Consider the following 20,762-nt stretch of genomic DNA (forward strand, 5'->3'; position numbering starts at 1 on the left):
CTTCACCCCTCTCCCTCACCTTTTGTTTTCTCCGGCTCTACCAGAAATGTCGCCAGGCCTAGTACGGTAGTCGCCTGTCTGTTTCCATTTCCTTCCCACTCTCCCCCTCCCTTCCTTATCTATGTCTTAGCTCTTGCACTATCTGAAATGTCGTCAGGCCGAGTACAATAGTTAATTTCACATCCTTACTGTTCATGGCCTGTAAGAATGTCATTGTATTTTCCCTTGTTCCCTCCCTTGCCTTGAAGCGCTTTGAAACACATTGTGTATAGGCGCTATATAAATAAACGATCATATCATATATCATACCTCTTGCTGGTCTTCAGGCTGCTTGGGGGCACTAAACCTCAACACCTACTTAATGGGCACCACACCCTTCTAACCCCTGCGACCACCTGAAGGGCACCTCATCCAGAGCTGCAAGCATGACATCCCCCCCCCTCACCGCTGGAGCCCGCTGCACTTCCTCTTCCCCCTGAGCAGGGGCATAAACTTGCTTGACTTTCCCGGTGCATTGCTGTGTGTGGCTTCCGGACCCCGCTGCCCTGTGCTGGATCCTGGGCCGCCTCGTGTGGGCTGTTGCTCCCCATCCCTGGCCCTCGGGGTTCATGTTCTGCCGGGCGCTGGGCTGCGCTTGGCCGCACGCGGAGTGCTTTGAATTCCAGGAACTGAGCGGGCCACAGAGGCCCCGCATGACGGGTCACAGCCAATCAAAGGTGCCGCTTTGGTGCTGGCTGTGAAACCGTCCAATCCCAGGCGTGGATTGCCCACTTCCTGTGAATAATGGCCGCCTGATTCCTCCCGGCTCTCCCCTGAACATGGCTCTGGGTTAGGTTGCTCAGACCTCACTGTGTGCCAGCTGGCACGCAGGGGTCACCCCTGACATGGCACAGCGCCGTCAGAGTGGGCATTAGCCATGTAATAACAATAACAGAGAGCAGCAGCTCCGCCTGTTTGTTTTTGTTTGAGGGGCCCGGGGGCGACTTAGTTTGGCTGCCATCCCAGCATGCGGGAGTATGAATGGGAAAGAGAGGCCAGCCAGGCCACCCTGCAATGGAACAGGGTGGCTGGGCCAGGGCCAGGCGGGTGGCACTGCCATTCGGGAGGGAGGGGAAGTAGGTGCACAGAAGAAGGGTCTGGGGGTGTAGCAGTCAGCAATGAACATATACAGGAGGAAAAAAACAAGTGCACTGCACGGTGGGGGCCGAGAAGCACAACACAGGGGGCAGTTAAGGACACAGAAGAGAGGTTGCTGGGAAAATACATGCACAGGTGGGCAAACACGTGCATTGCAGGCACAAAATAGTGGAGGGCCGAGATGCCAAAATGGAGGAGGGGTGATAAAAAAGACCCTGTGCGTCTCCTTAGGTGGTCACCATCTTGATGGCAGGTCTAAGCAGGTGCACTCTTCTAAGGTGGAGTGGTAACAAGATAATGTGCACCCCTTTAAGTGGTCACTATCTTGGGAGCAGGTCTAAGCAGGGGCGCTCTTCTAAGGAGGGGTGATAACAAGACAATGTGCACCCCTTTAAGTGGTCACTATCTTGGGGGCAGGTCTAAGCAGGTGCGCTCTTCTAAGGAGGTGGTGTAACAAGACAATGTGCACCCCTTTAAGTGGTCACTATCTTGGGGGCAGGTCTAAGCAGGTGCGCTCTTCTAAGGAGGTGGTGTAACAAGAAAATGTGCACCCCTTTAAGTGGTCACTACCTTGGGGGCAGGTCTAAGCAGGGGCACTCTTCTAAGTGGGGGTGATAACAAGACAATGTGCACCCCTTTAAGTGGTCACTATCTTGCGGGCAGGTCTAAGCAGGTGCGCTCTTCTAAGAAGGTGGTGTAACAAGACAATGTGCACCCCTTTAAGTGGTCACTATCTTGGGGGCAGGTCTAAGCAGGTGCGCTCTTCTAAGGAGGTGTGGTAACAAGATAATGTGCACCCCTTTAAGTGGTCACTATCTTGGGAGCAGGTCTAAGCAGGGGCGCTCTTCTAAGGAGGTGGTGTAACAAGACAAAGTGCACCCCTTTAAGTGGTCACTATCTTGGGAGCAGGTCTAAGCAGGGGCGCTCTTCTAAGGAGGGGTGATAACAAGATAATGTGCACCCCTTTAAGTGGTCACTATCTTGGGAGCAGGTCTAAGCAGGGGCGCTCTTCTAAGGAGGGGTGATAACAAGACAATGTGCACCCCTTTAAGTGGTCACTATCTTGGGAGCAGGTCTAAGCAGGGGCGCTCTTCTAAGGAGGGGTGATAACAAGACAATGTGCACCCCTTTAAGTGGTCACTATCTTGGGAGCAGGTCTAAGCTGGTGCGCTCTTCTAAGGAGGTGGTGTAACAAGACAATGTGCACCCCTTTAAGTGGTCACTATCTTGGGGGCAGGTCTAAGCAGGTGCGCTCTTCTAAGGAGGTAGTGTAACAAGACAATGTGCACCCCGTTAAGTGTCACTATCTTGGGGGCAGGTCTAAGCAGGGGCGCTCTTCTAAGTGGGGTTGATAACAAGACAATGTGCACCCCTTTAAGTGGTCACTATCTTGGGGGCAGGTCTAAGCAGGTGCGCTCTTCTAAGGAGGTGGTGTAACAAGACAATGTGCACCCCGTTAAGTGTCACTATCTTGGGGGCAGGTCTAAGCAGGGGTGCTCTTCTAAGTGGGGGTGGTAACAAGATAATGTGCACCCCTTTAAGTGGTCACTATCTTGGGGGCAGGTCTAAGCAGGTGCGCTCTCCTAAGGAGGTGGTGTAACAAGACAATGTGCACCCCTTTAAGTCGTCACTATCTTGGGGGCAGGTCTAAGCAGGGGCGCTCTTCTAAGTGAGGGTGATAACAAGACAATGTGCACCCCTTTAAGTGGTCACTATCTTGGGGGCAGGCCTAAGCAGGGGCGCTCTTCTAAGGAGGTGGTGTAACAAGACAATGTGCACCCCGTTAAGTGTCACTATCTTGGGAGCAGGTCTAAGCAGGTGCGCTCTTCTAAGGAGGTGGTGTAACAAGACAATGTGCACCCCGTTAAGTGTCACTATCTTGGGGGCAGGTCTAAGCAGGGGTGCTCTTCTAAGTGGGGGTGGTAACAAGATAATGTGCACCCCTTTAAGTGGTCACTATCTTGGGGGCAGGTCTAAGCAGGGGCGCTCTTCTAAGGAGGTGTGGTAACAATATAATGTGCACCTCATTAAGTGGTCATTATCTTGGGGGCAAGTCTAAGCAGGGGGGCTCGCCTAAGGAGGGCTGATAACAAGGTAATGTGCAACCCTTTAAGTGTCATTATCTTGGGGCCAGGTCTAAGCAGGGGGGCTCTTCTAAGGAGGGGTGATAACAAGGTAATTTGCACCCCTTTAAGTGGTCACTATCTTGGGGGCAAGTCTAAGCAGGGGCGCTCTTCTAAGGAGGTGTGGTAACAAGATAATGTGCACCCCTTTAAGTGGTCACTATCTTGGGGGCAAGTCTAAGCAGGGGGGCTCTTCTAAGGAGGGGTGATAACAAGGTAATGTGCACCCCTTTAAGTGGTCACTATCTTGTGGGCAGGTCTAAGCAGGGGGGCTCTTCTAAGGAGGTGTGGTAACAAGGTAATGTGCACCCCTTTAAGTGGTCACTATCTTGGGGGCAGGTCTAAGCAGGGGCGCTCTTCTAAAGAGGCGTTCCCCCTTTTACTTTGAGCCTCCAGCATTAATAATAATGGACTGGTTGTGGTGTATTTGAAACCCAAGCCAAGCTGTAGCATATTTCTGTACCTACGGGTCTAATTATTTCTGTATTCACATTTCTGTGTGTATGCGATGTGCGGACAGCCATGGATGGGGGTCGACAGTCTGTCCATGGAACCTTGCGACTCCCCCACAATGACGTACTCAGAGTTGCATCTAGCCTTGGTTAGTGTCTGAGACTCTGAGTCTCTCCCTCTAACTCCTACCCAGAGTCTGACTCTTCCCCTGGGTTGGTCCCTCTCCCAAGGCCTGGGTCTCTCTTAGGGCTTGTCTCTGCCACTCTGCACGGGATAGGCTGTCCACCAGTGTCGGATTGGCCCGTCGGCCAATCGGCCCATGGCCGATATGAAATTCTTAGAAGCTGGCGAGGGGCCGGTTTTCAAGCCCATGCCTGGGCCGGTCTCGCGCTGGCTCAGGGCTTCCTGCAGTGCTGATCTGCTCTGCATGATCAGGGCCTGCGGGCAGCAAGTCGGCGCGAGACTGACACCATGGCGCTACCGCGCTAGGTGATTGTGAAAGAAGTGTTCCTTTTTTACAAAACACTGGTAGTGGGTCGGGCTGGACTCAGCCTGGCCCGCTACCAGTGTTTTGTAAAAAAGTAACATATTCCTGCAATTGCTCACCCTTGAAGGACCTGGGGCAGCAGCAGGCAGTCTGATGGAGGAGCCTGGAGGCCGCCTAGGGCTGGGCTTGGCCTGAGGCGCGAAAAGTTGCTTTCAACTTTGCAGGAAGCAAGCAACACATTTGTTGCACGCCACTTTGCAAAGTTGAAAGCAACTAATATTGTCCATGGCCAATGAAAATGCGGCGAGACTCCGTGCCGCCACCAGCCCCCTCTCCCAGCCCCAGGTCAGGACTGGAGCTGCAGCCTGCAGTAAGCCGCGCACAAAGGAAGACCTGACCAGTGCCATGGGCGAGGTCGACGAGGCCCCTGTCTCCACACCACAGCAAGTCCTTCGACTCGTCTCCAGGCTCCAGCAGTGCAGCAGAGGCCAGCACAGGAGGGCACACAGGCACTCGGGCACGGGCGACCCCCTGCCCCCTACCCACAAAGTCACCAGCCCACAGTGGCAACGGAGATGGAGAGACGCCCCTGGCTGAGCTGAGGAGGTAAGAGTCACCGGCCGTAAATGCTGTATGGCCGGTAAAATAGCTCAGCGGGTTGAGCGCTCGCTGCTGCGATCTGAGCGTGATCTGCAGTGTTGGTTGGATGTCCCGGGTATTCCGTGCAAGGAAACACCTCATTCACACCAGGGATTTACATGCAGGTGGAGGACTTGCTGCGAGTGCCTGTGACCCACAAGAAGCCCACCTATGCAATCCCATGATGTGTCATATACATTCCTGGCACCTAAGTATGCGGAGGCTTGCTGCCCCCATCTGCGTGTGAGCAGGTGTCACCCTGCAACCTTGTGGTTTCAGAAAGTACATTTGCAGTGATGGGTTTTATAGAGCTTATCACGGTGGATTTACTTTTTATATTTCCTCAAGTTAGACTGAAGTTAATGTGAAAAATAATTAGAAATGCTCATGCCAACCATGGACATGTCTGTTTTGGTCAGACAGTTCAGATTCCTGTTATCGAAAACGACCTCTAGCAGAGTTGCATGTTCCCATGAGTCTTCCCACAGTGCGGATGAGCCACATGGGAGGGAGGCACCGAGATTCCCCGATCAAAGCGCCTTCCCATTTCAGCCCAGGATGCACTTTGATCTTCAGCCGCAGCTCCTACTGCATCCCACCTGCACGCATTCTTTGGCTAGACTGATTCAAATATGTCTATGCGGCCGTACAAAGCCTTTGCTTGTGCACTTTTGGACAACCTGAATTTGACACATTTTTTGTTGTTTGTTATGGAGGTCCCCCAATGCCCCTTCACTACCCTCGGCCCGACCACCCGACCCTCATACCCCCCTGCCCCCACATACACATATACGTGTATATGTAATTTGTCGATTCGACCAAAAGTGCACAACCAAACTGAGACTTGTAAAAGGTCATTTAAAACATGGGATACATTTTGCATACACTTTTCTGAATCAGCAGGTCGCAGGTTTGAATCCCGGCAAGGCCAACTCAGCCTTTCATACTTCCGAGGTCGATAAATGAGGACCAATTTCGGTTGGGTGATATTGTATGTAAATATGTGCTCTGTAGCGCTTTGGATTAAGGCGCTAAATGAATAAAACATCATTATCATTAATGTCACCCCCACCTGTCTCACTTTGTCTCTCTTAGCTCCACACCCTGATAACCAAAGCTCCATTCTTTGTTGCCCTTCCATTTTCTCCCACTGCCTCCCCTTCACCCTTTTTGCTCACTACTCTTACAACTCCCTCTCCACCAGTGCCCACCACAGCATCATTAGATCCCAGGAGCAGCAGGCTATGCTGTTGGGGTGAAAGAGGAACATTCCTGCCATGCATGTGGGGCAAAAACATGAGATAGCGACCCCGCAGGGGGCGCTCCTACTCACTGCTTGCCAGTGGCAAGCCAGTGGCTTGCTTGCTACAGCAATTGGGTGTTGCTGTGGAGAGTTGTGACTGGCATCTTGGAGCAAGGAAAGACTACTATGGTTGACCTCTAAATCTGGTTAATGGACAATGCAGATGAAATCGGATGTTTTTTGTTGTTGATGATTTAGGCACATTGAAGTCTATGGAGGGCTCTTGGGCTTGACGTGAGGGTGTACATTGTCCAGGGCTGGTGACACCCACCCAAAGAGAGTGAATTGAGGTATGCACCACAGGGCATCGCAACTCTGCCTGATAAGTAGAGCGACAGACTGTGGCATGTTTTCCACACTGCGCTCCGCATGATTGTGGAGACGGGCACTTCCTTTTTCTATGCTCAGACTCGAGCCCCATGTATCTGCAGTGCTGGATGGCAGTAGCTGCCGGTCTACGAGTTGGCTCATAAACTTCGCAGACCCCTCCACTTGATGATGGCCTGCAATGGAAAAACATCTAGCGTGGTCTACATCATACACATGAGGGAATGCTTGGGATAATTAGCAGTGGACTGGGGGTGGGGCCATTTACATCTCAAAGCAAATGTTCCACGTTGCTTTGGCACACCTTTGCTTGCTCATGTTGACTGTTTAGTAGTTTATTAAAAAAATACTCTTATCACAAATTTCGCCGCATTTGGAAAGCGCCTGTGTGTGAACTCATTTCCAGAAAATGTTTTGGGTCATTGGCTTTCAGACTGTCCCATAAAAGGCCGAAGCTGACAGGACCACTGTGGTCACATGCATTCATGTTTGTTCGACAAATCGACGGGGTGGATGAGCACCGTGCAGGCACAAAGGGGGCCTGTGTGTTGCTGTTGGGTGGAGGAGGGGGCTGCCCTACGCTCTAGTCTGAGTGTAACATTAGGAGACACTCCTGGATTTTCCTCACTGGGGGTTGTTGTGTTCGAAGCCTAAGGTGCCCTTCATTGTTAGCTCTGCCTTCTTCGGTGTTCGTTCGCTCGCCGGGGTGGTCGGTCAGTGGGTTAGTGTGTGTCATCCATAAAAAGCGTGATTTATTACAAAGGCTCCTGAGTCCTCACCCTTTCTCCTCCCTGTTGCTTAGACAGACGAGCTCCAGTTTCCTGATTTTTACATCCACTTAACACTAACACAAGACGCACAGAGGAGTTGCTGAATGAATCATTGAGGGCACACATGTGTAAATAGTAAACACGCTCCAGTATAATTGGGCCCAAGCAAGAAACATACCTTGGAAAAACGGCTCACATTTTTGCAAAAAACATGCATTCTACATATTTTAAATTAGCAAATGTAATGATAACTGATGACACACAGTATACACTATACGGACTACATGAGGGCCTGCTGCAGTCTTACGGATTGCTGCCCAACTGCCACTGCTAAAATGTGCCGATTTTTCAGAAATCATGCCATGTGTAGCTATTAGCTAACCAACAAAAGTTCCATCCCAGTCAGTGTGGGGGATGGGAATGGAAGTAGCCCTTCTTATTATTTAGAATAATGCACAGTCAGATTTGTAATGCAGTATTACCACAAACCATATTCCCCGGAATAGAATATGAGGGGAATACCTGATGCTCGGTAATCAAGCAGTCCACTGCCTCTTTAGCTGTCGTCCCGTGAAGCCAGGATGCCCAAGTTCATACTCCAGCTTACATGTCAGTGTGATTGAACCTATGCAAAACACTTTGCTTCCATTGCCCCATTACTGAAAGAATAAAAAAAAAGGTGCAAGGGATGCACCTTCTTCAAATGCTGCCTGCCTCTTGGAAATGTGGAATTCCTTGTGCCTAAAAGCTTGTGCTCAGTGTAGAAATATTTGACCATGCACATCAAGTGGCCATTGACTAGTCTTCATTGTGCCGCAATGAATGCCTTGTTGTAATGTGTCTATTTTTCCCCACCTCACTGGCATGCTGTTCAGGATGTTTGTTTGCATGTATGAGGTAACGAGTGCTCAGAGTATGGGATGTCCTGTGAGTGCGCTGCTTTCTCTATTTTGCCAACCTCTGAAGCCTGAAAGTAGATGCACGCAGTCTTGAAATGAGGCCACATTTGCACAGACCTGCAGATGAACTTAACTGGTCTGCTGTTAAATCTCAGTTACCAGTTTAATGGTATCCACTACATAATAATTGCTCAGTTTACTATTGCTGATTTGATAGCTCAGTGGGTTGAGCGCTTGCTACTGCGATGTAGGCCATCTCAGCCTTTCATCCTTCTGAGGTCGATAAATGAATACCAACACAGGTTGGGTGATATTGTATGCATATTTGTTCTATAAAAAAGAGCTTAAGAGTAAGTGCTATACAATAACATATTATCATTTGGCCTTGGACGTCTGCTTGCATTGACAATGAGGATGGTTTGAGGGCCACTTTTCTTGATGCAAGGGGTGGGCCACTTTTTGACGTGACCTTAAAGGCTGGGCCACTTTTTTGAGGCGAGGGTGGGCCACTTTTCTTTGGGTGTCCGGGCCTATTTCTTGTCCCAGTCCGACCCTGCTGTCCACATCAGCATACGAGTGGAATGGTGCACTAGACTGCAGTCATTACAGGTCCCTGGAACCTCAGACTCCTCCCGGCTCTCTGGACATCTTCCCGGGCTCTGAGTTCCCAGTATTTTTATGTATACCTACACCCATGCTTCCTTCTCCCAGATTAAGGAAACAGAGCCTTGTTTGTACTTCCTGGTCGAGTTGTCTGCTCCCTGATTGGCTGAAGTGGTCAAGTCGTTCCCTACAGGGATCTGACTGGATGTGATGCTTTGTAGTTAAGGCTCAATAAAGGCTGGTGGTCATCTTGAATTCATAACCTATGCCTTTGGAGTTTGTTTATTGAGCCGCCTGTTTCCCTCTGCCTCTGGTTTACTCCATTCTTTTCAGGTAACTGGGTTTTATCCCGAGGAACATGTGCTTCCTTTGTTCTCTGGGCTTTTCAAGTGATGTTTCCAGTGTGGTGTTGGGGCCTGATAAGTGTTTTGCAAGCACTGTTAGGAAAGCCTTAAGCTTCACTACACTGTCTTTTTGCTCATCTGTCATGGGGAAATGGTCATGTCCTTTAGGCTGTCAGTACTGGAAACATTGTTTCCCTTAGCCTAGCTACTTTGTTATTACTTTTGGTAACTTGTTATTACATTTGGTAACTTTTATCATTGTACAATGCTTCTTACAATGCAGTACAATGGGGTGCACTTATTGTTTTGCCCTAGACTAGCACTCAGAGGATTTCTGGTTACTCTAGTTGTGCTAAATAGACAAGCTGGTGGCAGCAGTGACTTTTTGTTATTTGTTGGTGCATTTTGTTTTAGCCTTACTCCGTTTACCGCGTTTGGCTATTAACTGTGGCTAGTGGTCAAATATGGCCGTGCCACAAGGCTTTTGGCTTGTTCTTTGGCCATCTTGTGTTTTACCCTTCTTCCCCGACTGTGAGGCCAGGAAAATCCTTATATGGACTTTCAGTGCACGGGAAAGCAGAGGCTTTTGGCGGGCTACTGGAGGGCTATGGGTGTTTGCTGCCAGGATGTGAGCTGGCACTGTCTGGTCTCAATCCATAAACTGGTTTCAGTGTGTCTGAGTTGTATGCATGAGTGTTCCTGCAAGTGGACCTGATTGGGCCACTGCTGGGGTGTGTGTGGGGCTATTTCTGCTATTGGCTATTGGGTGTTTCTGCTCTATCATGGCTTTTGGGATACGAAGAGGACCCCTGCACCCACTCTAGAGAGATCCCGGAGTAGCCTGAAGGAGCCAAGACTCCTGTCCAGCTGTGAGACACGTGAGGAGACCAGTGACCCGTCTGAAGGAGGACTGGCAACCAACTTGTGCTGCTGTCCTGGATGAGCCCTGTCTTGCTGTTGATCTTCAGCAGTCCTGCAAGGGAGCTGTGACCCGTGGAGTGGAGGAAACATCCATTCCTGACGCCTGCTCAATACCCTGCGAAGAAGAGCCTTTGGAAGTGCCCGGGACTGCCTTAGGGCTGACCAGCTCTGAGTTTCGGCTACTGTGCTGCTGACGTTGCCGTGCCATGTTGAGGCCTGGAACTTGGGGGATCTTCAGCTTGTCCTACAAGACTAACCTCCGTGAATCTTCTGAGTCCTAGCATCAAGGGGATCCAAGATAGGAGGGACAGTCTGACCACAATAAGTGAGTCCCCTTGTGTCACCGTGCTGCAGTGACCACCGTCCAAAAAAGCTCACCTGAGTCAAGTCGAGTGCAGTCCTGAGAGGGGTCCTGCATCGTGTTTTGCTGCATTCTGCCACCGAGAGTCCTTGCACCAGCCAAAGACAACAGCCGGACATCGGCTTGAACCTGCAACACCTGCAAATCAAGGACTGAGGCTGATGGCAGGAAAAGCAACCTTGGACCCTCTTCCATTGACCTGCCAAGTCCTGTGAAGAATCAGAGCATGGGCGGTGAGTTACAGTGGTTCGTACCTGCCCCTAAACTCCCTTTAAAAGTTTAGCTAACTTTTCTAAACTTTTTAAAACAGTTTGGCTTTGCCATTGCTTGCTTGCGTAAGCCTTACGAAAGTTGGGGACACTTTTGTTAGTTAGAATAACTTGTCCTCTAACCCTTGGAATCGTTCACTGGACCCCAGAGACCCTACCTTCAATTTTTCTAGTGTTACAAGCAGTTTCAGAACTTTTCCTGAACTTTTGGGCATAAGGTCCCAGATAATTTATGGAAGGCCTTTTGAAGCTAGGGCTAATTATCTGTGGACCTGTAGTGCATAAACTAATTTACACTTTCCTTTACAGGGGTTTGATCTGCGTTATGCCCTACTCTAGTGACTGTATATATGTATTCTATTATTAGTGTTGTGTGATACGTCTACCTGTTAGTAGTCATTTTTCATGCTGTTGTTTGGCCATAAATAAATAACTGTATTTTTATGTTTACTGTCTAAGTGTAATCTGTGACTCCCATTGTGTGCACTCATTGTGGACCCTTTACAAGCTCACCACCACTTGAGACTTAGCCTAGACCTCTCGTGAATGCTACCATGAACTGGTTTGTCTACAGCTCCCACAGTTGTCCCTGTCACAATATAGGTTGGCCTTCTATACATCTGTCCACCAGGCCAGAGTATAGAAAAACAGTCCCAACACGTGCAATCCCTGTTTCTGAATGGGAACCGGGGCCGCTTTTCCACTGTGCTGTTGTGTCTGAGGGGGAGGTGCAATTAGTACACGTGGGAAGTACTGCCGTCTCTTTCCCCCTCTCCTCTGAATGGTGCATGGTCTACCTTGCCTCCTGTCTCTGGGAATCTCTACTGGGAGTTACATTTAAAGCAACAGCGTGGCTCCCACCTGGAGAGTGGAGCTTTGGGGAGGGGAGTTTCCCTGTAGATTGACAGAGTCTTGGGGGGCATGGAAGGGCTCTGGGGAACTCACAGTTTCCCAGTTCTAGGGAGCTCCTCGCCATGCATGAGGCCCTCCGCAGTGCCTACAGGAGATTCACTCCGTGTACCTTTATCACAGCAGTCAGGCAAGGAATACAGTCCAGAACCTGTATTCTGGACAGTGCTTCTCAGGCAGGTCACAGCTCTAATGTCTGTCAGGTTCTGAGCCACGCTACACTCCTTAGGATCCATAAAGACTCGCCCTGGTGGGCTGTCTGAGTTCCGAGTTCCATCTACCTCTTGTGATGCACACATTCTTGCATTCAGCGCTCCCCAGGTCAATCTATTTCTTGCAGGGTGCTGGGGCTGTGCCTCCGAGTGCCAGAATTGAGCATATTTCACAGGACTGCTCACCCGCTCCCTCCTTTGGAGGTTCTTTTGGATCTTTGGATGCCTCTCTTTGCTCTTGGGTTCGCCCCTCGCTCCCTGTCTGCTTCTCCTTCTGGCCACTGGCACACACCACTCAATCGGGCAACGCTCTGGCGGCTTGCCCTCTTGCCAGTGTCTGTAAATGCTCCCCATCTCAGGGGGGCCCCATTCCCCCAGTGGCTGCTTGTTTCATCCTCACCCTTTTGTCCGGTGATTCTGCACCTGCCATCAGTCACTTCTCCCTACATCTCAGTATCTCCATAGGCAGAGCCGGCCCGAGGCATGGGCAGTGTGTGCAGTGGCCCAGGGCGCCGCTGCCAGAGGGGCCCTGCAAGGCACCAATGTCTGCCTCAACGGCTGTGCAGCTTCCATGTACGAAGCTCGCATGAGGCCACGGTGTCGCCTCCCAGCCTCCCGTGACTCTCTAGAGAGAGAGAGACCACCGTTCCCAGCGGTCCATCGGACGCTGCAGGCCCTTTAATAACTGCTTATCACTTTCTTTCTTCAAGCAGCGCATTAAAAAGGGGGCGATTTACAATTGATGGCCCATTTAAGAGACCATTGTTTCCGAGGCAATGTTTGTAACGTTTCTGTGTTAAGAAATGCAAATAGGCATTTGCCTTCTGAAAGCACACACAAAGCACCAGTTAGCGGCCTAAATCTATGCTCTCCTCCAGGTCAATTACAATATACGAAACAAAACGTTTAAATTAGCTACATAATTTGCAGATGTTCATATTTAACGCACCAAAAAGAGTTTATTTTTGGTAGAATGTGATATTTTCATCATATCATATATGCACCCTGGATTTGTCAAGCACTAAAACACAAACAGGTAACCTTTTCAGACATTAAATGTTCTTATACATCTTGATAATACATTTTCAAAACCCAAAGGCCATGTTTTTGTATTTTGCTGAATTGCATTCTGGTATTTCTAGTCTCCCATTCAAGATAGGGGAGTAAAGCCACAATTGTACACCTTTTGCCTTACCTATTTCTATAATGATGTATACATTTGAGTGGGTACATGTGTACTTTTAAAGTCATATTTATGAAGCCGAGTATTGTTGAAAGCCAGACGTGGGGTGGAGGAGGGGGAATGATGAGAGGGCAAGTGAGTCCTGCATATTTGCCCAGGATATGGCATGAGAGGTTGCAATGCTGGAGACTGGTGCAGTTATTTTTCCCTGATTGTGGCCATGTGCTGCATTTCCAGGGCACAAGTAAAGGATTCAAGTGGGTGGACAGCCTAACTTTTTTTCAGAGGGTGGTGCAACCCCATGGGTGTTTCTGAGGTCGGCAAGCTTGCCCAAGCATTGGGCTATCAGGATTTCACCCAGGTTGTCATGTTTGCAGTGCAGACACATACAATTATCATCAAAGCACCTGCTCGCAATGGGATTTTGCTTTCTGGGGAATATTTCACTACATCTTGCTGGGTTAAAAAGGTGAGCACCTTTTATTACTGGCCAGCGTATTTAATGGAAAATGTCCTCTCTTAGGTTATTTTTCTGTTGTTGATTTATTTTTTTGGAAAGGCCAATGCTCTTTTGTCTGGTGCACATTCTTCTAAGGGGAAAGGTCAAGTGAACTAAATGTGCATCTTTCACGTTAAGATATGTACACTTACTGTGTGTATTTTCTTGGGTGGCAGCTTTGGTTTTTGCTATGGGGGCCAAAGTTCCCACACTGAGTGAAGGGGGGGGGAGTCATACTCATCCCCATGTCAAAACACCACATTTTATAGCACATGAAGCCGCAGGAATAGAAAAGAAGTCATATGAATTACAGGAAGGTCTAAACATGTAACATCTCAGCAACAGTCTCCCAACCTGCTCAGTTGCCTTTGCAACTTTCTGCTATAGGATCCCCAGCTATTCGACACCCGGTGAACAGTTTTGACCTGCTCACCTCGTCCAAGATTGTTGGCAAAATTGTGCACATTTCTGGGGAAGGGATGCCTCCAAGTAAAAGTGGCGCTTGTTTCACGGAATGATTCACCTGTTTCTTTCTTGAAGAATGTATGGATCGAAGACTTAATGAATGAAAGGACCTGGAAACATATCTGGAAAAAGCTGCGGCATACTGTTCTGAAGTGCAGAGAGGACCAGGTAACACATGCTGCATACTGTGCTGAAGTGCAGAGGGGACCAGGAAGCAAATGCAGCATACTGTGCTGAAGTGCAGAGGGGACCAGAAAACACATGCTGCATACTGTGCTGAAGTGCAGAGGGGACCAGGAAGCAAATGCAGCATACTGTGCTGAAGTGCAGAGGGGACAAGGCAGTAGATACTGCACACCATGCTGAAGTGTAGACGGGACTAGGAAACACATGCTGCATACTGTGCTCAAGTGCTGAGGGAACCAGGAAGCACATGCTGCATACTGTGCTCAAGTGTTGAGGGAAACAAGAAGCACATGCGACATACTGTGCTGAAGTGCAGAGGGGACCAGAAAGCACATGCTGCACACTCTGCTGAAGTGCAGAGTGGACAAGGAAGTACATACTGCATACTGTGCTGAAATGTAGGGGGGACCAGGAAGCACATGCAGCATACTGTGCTGAAGTGCAGAGGCGAGCAGGAAGCACGTGCAACATACTGTGCTGAAGTGCAGAGGGGACCAGGAAACACATGCTGCATACTGTGCTCATGTGCTGAGGGAACCAGGAAGCAAATGCGACATACTGTGCTGAAGTGCAGAGGGGAGCAGGAAACACATGCTGCATACTGTGCTCAAGTGCTGAGGAAACCGTGAAGCACATGCTGCATACTGTGCTCAAGTGCTGAGGGAACCAAGAAGCATATGCGGCATACTGTGCTGAAGTGCAGAGGGGACCAGGAAGCACATGCTGCATACTGTGCTCAAGTGTTGAGGGAACCAAGAAGCATATGCGACATACTGTGCTGAAGTGCAGAGGGGACCAGGAAGCACATGCAGCATACTGTGCTGAAGTGCAGAGGGGACCAGGAAGCAAATGCAGCATACTGTGCTCAAGTGCAGAGGGGAGCAGGAAGCACGTGCTGCATACTGTGCTGAAGTGAAAAGGGGACCAGGAAACACATGCTGCATACTGTGCTGAAGTGCAGAGGGGACCAGGAAGCACATGCTGCATACTGTGCTCAAGTGTTGAGGGAACCAAGAAGCACATGCGACATACTGTGCTGAAGTGCAGAGGGGACCAGGAAGCACATGCTGCACACTCTGCTGAAGTGCAGAGTGGACAAGGACGTACATACTGCATACTGTGCTGAAATGTAGGGGGGACCAGGAAGCACATGCAGCATACTGTGCTGAAGTGCAGAGGGGAGCAGGAAGCACGTGCAACATACTGTGCTGAAGTGCAGAGGGGACCAGGAAACACATGCTGCATACTGTGCTCATGTGCTGAGGGAACCAGGAAGCAAATGCGACATACTGTGCTGAAGTGCAGAGGGGAGCAGGAAACACATGCTGCATACTGTGCTCAAGTGCTGAGGGAACCGTGAAGCACATGCTGCATACTGTGCTCAAGTGCTGAGGGAACCAAGAAGCATATGCAACATACTGTGCTGAAGTGCAGAGTGGACAAGGAAGTACATACTGCATACTGTGCTGAAATGTAGAGGGGACCAGGAAGCACATGTAGCATACTGTGCTGAAGTGCAGAGGGGAGCAGGAAGCACATGCAACATACTGTGCTGAAGTGCAGAGGGGACCAGGAAACACATGCTGCATACTGTGCTCATGTGCTTAGGGAACCAGGAAGCAAATGCGACATACTGTGCTGAAGTGCAGAGGGGAGCAGGAAGCAGATGCTGCATACTGTGCTGAAGTGCAGAGGGGACCAGGAAGCACATGCTGCACACTCTGCTGAAGTGCAGAGGGGACAAGGAAGTACAGACTGCATACTGTGCTGAAGTGCAGAGGGGACCAGGAAGCACATGCAGCATACTGTGCTGAAGTGCAGAGGGGAGCAGGAAGCACATGCGGCATACTTTGCTGAAGTGCAGAGGGGACCAGGAAGCACATGCTGCATGCTGTGCTGAAGTGCAGAGGGGACCAGGAAGCACATGCTGCAAATTGTGCTGAAGTGCAGAGGGGAGCAGGAAGCACATGCTGCATACTTTGCTGAAGTGCAGAGGGGACCAGGAAGCACATGCAGCATACTGTGCTGAAGTGCAGAGGGGACCAGGAAGCACATGCTGCATACTATGCTCACGTGCAAAGGGGATCAGGAAGTACATGCTGTATACTGCGCTGAGGTGCAGAGGGGACCAGGAAGCACATGCTGCATACTGTGCTGAAGTGCAGAGGGGACCAGGAAGCACATGCTGCACACTCTGCTGAAGTTCAGAGGGGACAAGGAAGCACATGCTGCATACTGTGCTCAAGTGCAGAAGCGACCAAGAAGCAAATGCTGCATAAAGTGTTCAAGTGCAGAGGGGACCAGGAAGCACATGCTGCATACTGTGCTGAAGTGCAGAGGGGAGCAGGAAGCACATGCTGCATACTGCGCTGAGGTGCAGAGGGGACCAGGAAGCACATGCTGCATACTGCGCTGAGGTGCAGAGGGGACCAGGAAGCACATGCTGCATACTGTGCTGAAGTACAGAGGGGACAAGGAAGTACATGCTGCATACTGTGCTGAAGTGCAGAGGGGAGCGGGAAGCACATGCTGCATACTGTGCTGAAGTGCAGAGGGGACCAGGAAGCACATGCAGCACACTGTGCTGAAGTGCAGAGGGGACCACGAAGCAAATGCAGCACACTGTGTTGAAGTGCAGAGGGGACCAGGAAGCACATGCTGCATACTGTGCTGAAGTGCAAAGGGGACCAGGAAGTACATGCTGCATACTGCGCTGAAGTGCAGAGGGGACCAGGAAGCACATGCAGCATACTGCGCTGAGGTGCAGAGGGGACCAGGAAGCACATGCTGCATACTGCGCTGAAGTGCAGAGGGGACCAGGAAGCACATGCTGCATACTGTGCTGAAGTGCAGAGGGGACCAGGAAGCACATGCTGCATACTGTGCTGAAGTGCAAAGGGGACCAGGAAGCACATGCTGCATACTGTGCTGAAGTGCAGAGGGGACAAGGAAGTACAGGCTGCATACAGTGTTCAAGTGCAGAGGGGAGCAGGAAGCACATGCGACATACTGTGCTGAAGTGCAGAGGGGACCAGGAAGCACATGCTGCATACTGTGCTGAAGTGCAGAGGGGACAAAGAAGTACAGGCTGCATACAGTGTTCAAGTGCAGAGGGGACCAGGAAGCACATGCTGCATACTGTGCTGAGGTGCAGAGGGGACAAGGAAGTACAGACTGCATACTGTGCTGAAGTGCAGAGGGGACCAGGAAGCACATGCTGCATACTGTGCTGAGGTGCAGAGGGGACCAGGAAGCACATGCTGCATACTGTGCTGAAGTGCAGAGGGGACCAGGAAGCACATGCTGCATACTTTGCTGAAGTGCAGAGGGGACCAGGAAGCACATGCTGCATACTTTGCTGAAGTGCAGAGGGGACAAGAAAGCACATGCTGCACACTCTGCTGAAGTGCAGAGGGGACAAGGAAGTACAGACTGCATACTGTGCTGAAGTGCAGGGGGGACCAGGAAGCACATGCAGCATACTGTGCTGAAGTGCAGAGGGGACCAGGAAGCACCTGCTGCATACTGTGCTGAAGTGTAGAGGGGACCAGGAAGCACATGCTGCATACTGCGCTGAGGCGCAGAGGGGACCAGGAAGCACATGCTGCATACTGTGCTGAAGTGCAGAGGGGACAAGGAAGTACAGGCTGCATACAGTGTTCAAGTGCAGAGGGGAGCAGGAAGCACATGCTGCATACTGTGCTGAAGTGCAGAGGGGACCAGGAAGGACATGCTGCATACTGTGCTGAAGTGCAGAGGGGACCAGGAAGCACATGCTGCACACTCTGCTGAAGTGCAGAAGGGACCAGGAAGCCCATGCTGCATACAGTGTCCAAGTGCAGAGGGGACCAGGAAGCACATGCAGCATACTGTGCTGAAGTGCAGAGGGGAGCAGGAGGCACATGCTGCACACTATGCTCACGTGCAGAGGGGACCTGGAAGCACATGCTGCATACTGTGCTGAAGTGCAGAGGGAACAAGGAAGTACAGACTGCATACTGTGCTGAAGTGCAGAGGGGAGCAGGAAGCAAATGCTGCATACTGTGCTGAAGTGCAGAGGGGACCAGGAAGCACATGCAGCACACTCTGCTGAAGTGCAGAGGGGACAAGGAAGTACAGACTGCATACTGTGCTGAAGTGCAGAGGGGACCAAGAAGCACATGCTGCATACCGCGCTGAGGTGCAGAGGGGACCAGGAAGCACATGCTACATACTGTGCTGAAGTGCAAAGAGGACCAGTAAGTACATGCTGCATACTGCACTGAAGTGCAGAGGGGACCAGGAAGCACATGCTGCACACTCTGCTGAAGTGCAGAGGGGACCAGGAAGCACATGCTGCATACTGTGCTGAAGTGCAGAGGGGAGCAGGAAGCACATGCTGCATACTGTGCTGAAGTGCAAAGGGGAGCAGGAAGCACATGTCACATACTGCGCTGAGGTGCAGAGGGGACCAGGAAGCACATGCTGCATACTGTGCTGAAGTGCAAAGGGGACCAGGAAGTACATGCTGCATACTGCGCTGAAGTCCATAGGGGACCAAGAAGCACATGCAGCATACTATGCTCACATGCAGAGGGGACCACGAAGCACATGCTGCATACTGTGCTGAAGTGCAATGGGGAGCAGGAAGCACATGCGACATACTGTGCTGAAGTGCAAAGGGGACCAGGAAGCACATGCTGCATACTGTGCTGAAGTGCAAAGGGGACCAGGAAGTACATGCTGCACACTCTGCTGAAGTGCAGAGGGGACCAGGAAGCACATGCTGCATACTGTGCTGAAGTGCAGAGGGGAGCAGGAAGCACATGCTGCATACTGTGCTGAAGTGCAAAGGGGAGCAGGAAGCACATGCGACATACTGTGCTGAAGTGCAAAGGGGACCAGGAAGTACATGCTGCATACTGCGCTGAAGTGCAGAGGGGACCAGGAAGCACATGCTGCACACTCTGCTGAAGTTCAGAGGGGACAAGGATGTACATACTGCATACTGTGCTGAAGTGCAGCGGAGACCAGGAAGCACATGCTGCATACTGTGCTGAAGTGCAGAGAGGAGCAGGAAGCACATACTGCATACTGTGCTGAAGTGCAGAGGGGACCAGGAAGCACATGCTGCATACTGTGCTGAAGTGCAGAGGGGACCAGGAAGCACATGCTGCATACTGTGCTGAAGTGCAGAGGGGAGCAGGAAGCACATGCTGCATACTGCGCTGAGGTGCAGAGGGGACCAGGAAGCACATGCTGCATACTGCGCTGAGGTGCAGAGGGGACCAGGAAGCACATGCTGCATACTGTGCTGAAGTACAGAGGGGACAAGGAAGTACATGCTGCATACTGTGCTGAAGTGCAGAGGGGAGCGGGAAGCACATGCTGCATACTGTGCTGAAGTGCAGAGGGGACCAGGAAGCACATGCAGCACACTGTGCTGAAGTGCAGAGGGGACCACGAAGCAAATGCAGCACACTGTGTTGAAGTGCAGAGGGGACCAGGAAGCACATGCTGCATACTGTGCTGAAGTGCAAAGGGGACCAGGAAGTACATGCTGCATACTGTGCTGAAGTGCAGAGGGGACCAGGAAGCACATGCAGCATACTGCGCTGAAGTGCAGAGGGGACCAGGAAGCACATGCTGCATACTGCGCTGAAGTGCAGAGGGGACCAGGAAGCACATGCTGCATACTGTGCTGAAGTGCAGAGGGGACCAGGAAGCACATGCTGCATACTGTGCTGAAGTGCAAAGGGGACCAGGAAGCACATGCTGCATACTGTGCTGAAGTGCAGAGGGGACAAGGAAGTACAGGCTGCATACAGTGTTCAAGTGCAGAGGGGAGCAGGAAGCACATGCGACATACTGTGCTGAAGTGCAGAGGGGACCAGGAAGCACATGCTGCATACTGTGCTGAAGTGCAGAGGGGACAAGGAAGTACAGGCTGCATACAGTGTTCAAGTGCAGAGGGGACCAGGAAGCACATGCTGTATACTGTGCTGAGGTGCAGAGGGGACAAGGAAGTACAGACTGCATACTGTGCTGAAGTGCAGAGGGGACCAGGAAGCACATGCTGCATACTGTGCTGAGGTGCAGAGGGGACCAGGAAGCACATGCTGCATACTGTGCTGAAGTGCATAGGGGACCAGGAAGCACATGCTGCATACTTTGCTGAAGTGCAGAGGGGACCAGGAAGCACATGCTGCATACTTTGCTGAAGTGCAGAGGGGACAAGAAAGCACATGCTGCACACTCTGCTGAAGTGCAGAGGGGACAAGGAAGTACAGACTGCATACTGTGCTGAAGTGCAGGGGGGACCAGGAAGCACATGCAGCATACTGTGCTGAAGTGCAGAGGGGACCAGGAAGCACCTGCTGCATACTGTGCTGAAGTGTAGAGGGGACCAGGAAGCACATGCTGCATACTGCGCTGAGGCGCAGAGGGGACCAGGAAGCACATGCTGCATACTGTGCTGAAGTGCAGAGGGGACAAGGAAGTACAGGCTGCATACAGTGTTCAAGTGCAGAGGGGAGCAGGAAGCACATGCTGCATACTGTGCTGAAGTGCAGAGGGGACCAGGAAGCACATGCTGCATACTGTGCTGAAGTGCAGAGGGGACCAGGAAGCACATGCTGCACACTCTGCTGAAGTGCAGAAGGGACCAGGAAGCCCATGCTGCATACAGTGTCC

The sequence above is a fragment of the Ambystoma mexicanum genome, chromosome 13 (genome assembly GCF_040938575.1).
Source record: "Ambystoma mexicanum isolate Mex_15411 chromosome 13, UKY_AmexF1_1, whole genome shotgun sequence".
Taxonomy (NCBI): domain Eukaryota; kingdom Metazoa; phylum Chordata; class Amphibia; order Caudata; family Ambystomatidae; genus Ambystoma; species Ambystoma mexicanum.